This window comes from Heterodontus francisci, chromosome 18 (assembly GCF_036365525.1).
Source record: "Heterodontus francisci isolate sHetFra1 chromosome 18, sHetFra1.hap1, whole genome shotgun sequence".
Classification (NCBI taxonomy): domain Eukaryota; kingdom Metazoa; phylum Chordata; class Chondrichthyes; order Heterodontiformes; family Heterodontidae; genus Heterodontus; species Heterodontus francisci.
The window spans coordinates 56,641,851-56,643,930 of NC_090388.1; positions in this window are offsets into that span (position 1 = coordinate 56,641,851).

Below are 2,080 nucleotides of genomic sequence, written 5' to 3' on the forward strand. Positions count from 1 at the left end.
GGGGGGGCGGGGGAGAGAGAGGGGGGCGGGGAGAGAGAGGGGGGGGCGGGGGAGAGAGAGGGGGGGGCGGGGGAGAGAGAGGGGGGGGCGGGGGAGAGAGAGGGGGGGGCGGGGGAGAGAGAGGGGGGGGCGGGGGAGAGAGAGGGGGGGGCGGGGGAGAGAGAGGGGGGGGCGGGGGAGAGAGAGGGGGGGGCGGGGGAGAGAGAGGGGGGGGCGGGGGAGAGAGAGGGGGGGGCGGGGGAGAGAGAGGGGGGGGCGGGGGAGAGAGAGGGGGGGGCGGGGGAGAGAGAGGGGGGGGCGGGGAGAGAGAGGGGGGGGCGGGGGAGAGAGAGAGGGGGGGCGGGGGAGAGAGAGAGGGGGCGCGGGGGAGAGAGAGAGGGGGGCGCGGGAGAGAGAGAGGGGGCGCGGGAGAGAGAGAGGGGGCGCGGGAGAGAGAGAGGGGGCGCGGGAGAGAGAGAGGGGGCGCGGGAGAGAGAGAGAGGGGGGCGCGGGAGAGAGAGAGGGGGCGCGGGAGAGAGAGAGGGGGCGCGGGAGAGAGAGAGGGGGCGCGGGAGAGAGAGAGGGGGCGCGGGAGAGAGAGAGGGGGCGCGGGAGAGAGAGAGGGGGCGCGGGAGAGAGAGAGGGGGCGCGGGAGAGAGAGAGGGGGCGCGGGAGAGAGAGAGGGGGCGCGGGAGAGAGAGAGGGGGCGCGGGAGAGAGAGAGGGGGCGCGGGAGAGAGAGAGGGGGCGCGGGAGAGAGAGAGGGGGCGCGGGAGAGAGAGAGGGGGCGCGGGAGAGAGAGAGGGGGCGCGGAGAGAGAGAGGGGCGCGGAGAGAGAGAGGGGGCGCGGGAGAGAGAGAGGGGGCGCGGGAGAGAGAGAGGGGGCGCGGGAGAGAGAGAGGGGGCGCGGGAGAGAGAGAGGGGGCGCGGGAGAGAGAGAGGGGGCGCGGAGAGAGAGAGGGGGCGCGGGAGAGAGAGAGGGGGCGCGGGAGAGAGAGAGGGGGCGCGGGAGAGAGAGAGGGGGCGCGGGAGAGAGAGAGGGGGCGCGGGAGAGAGAGAGAGGGGGCGCGGGAGAGAGAGAGGGGGCGCGGGAGAGAGAGAGGGGGCGCGGGAGAGAGAGAGGGGGCGCGGGAGAGAGAGAGGGGGCGCGGGAGAGAGAGAGGGGGCGCGGGAGAGAGAGAGGGGGCGCGGGAGAGAGAGAGGGGGCGCGGGAGAGAGAGAGGGGGCGCGGGAGAGAGAGAGGGGGCGCGGGAGAGAGAGAGGGGGCGCGGGAGAGAGAGAGGGGGGCGCGGGAGAGAGAGAGGGGGCGCGGGAGAGAGAGAGGGGGCGCGGGAGAGAGAGAGGGGGCGCGGGAGAGAGAGAGGGGGCGCGGGAGAGAGAGAGGGGGCGCGGGAGAGAGAGAGGGGGCGCGGGAGAGAGAGAGGGGGCGCGGGAGAGAGAGAGGGGGCGCGGGAGAGAGAGAGGGGGCGCGGGAGAGAGAGAGGGGGCGCGGGAGAGAGAGAGAGGGGGCGCGGGGGGAGAGAGAGAGGGGGCGCGGGAGAGAGAGAGGGGGCGCGGGAGAGAGAGAGGGGGCGCGGGAGAGAGAGAGGGGCGCGGGAGAGAGAGAGGGGGCGCGGGAGAGAGAGAGGGGGCGCGGGAGAGAGAGAGGGGGCGCGGGAGAGAGAGAGGGGGCGCGGAGAGAGAGAGAGGGGCGCGGAGAGAGAGAGGGGGCGCGGGAGAGAGAGAGGGGCGCGGGAGAGAGAGAGGGGGCGCGGGAGAGAGAGGGGCGCGGGAGAGAGAGAGGGGCGCGGGAGAGAGAGAGGGGGCGCGGGGAGAGAGAGAGGGGGCGCGGGAGAGAGAGAGGGGGCGCGGAGAGAGAGAGAGGGGGCGCGGGAGAGAGAGAGGGGGCGCGGGAGAGAGAGAGGGGGCGCGGGAGAGAGAGAGAGAGAGATAGGGGGCCACAGAGAGAGAGAGAGAGAGAGGGGGCCACAGAGAGAGAGAGAGAAGCCACAGAGAAGGAGAGAGAGAGAGAGAGAGAGAGAGAGAGAGAAGACGAGAGAGAAGAGAGAGGAGAGAACGAGGAGAGAGAGAAGAGAGAGAGAGGAGAGAGAGAGAAGAGAGAA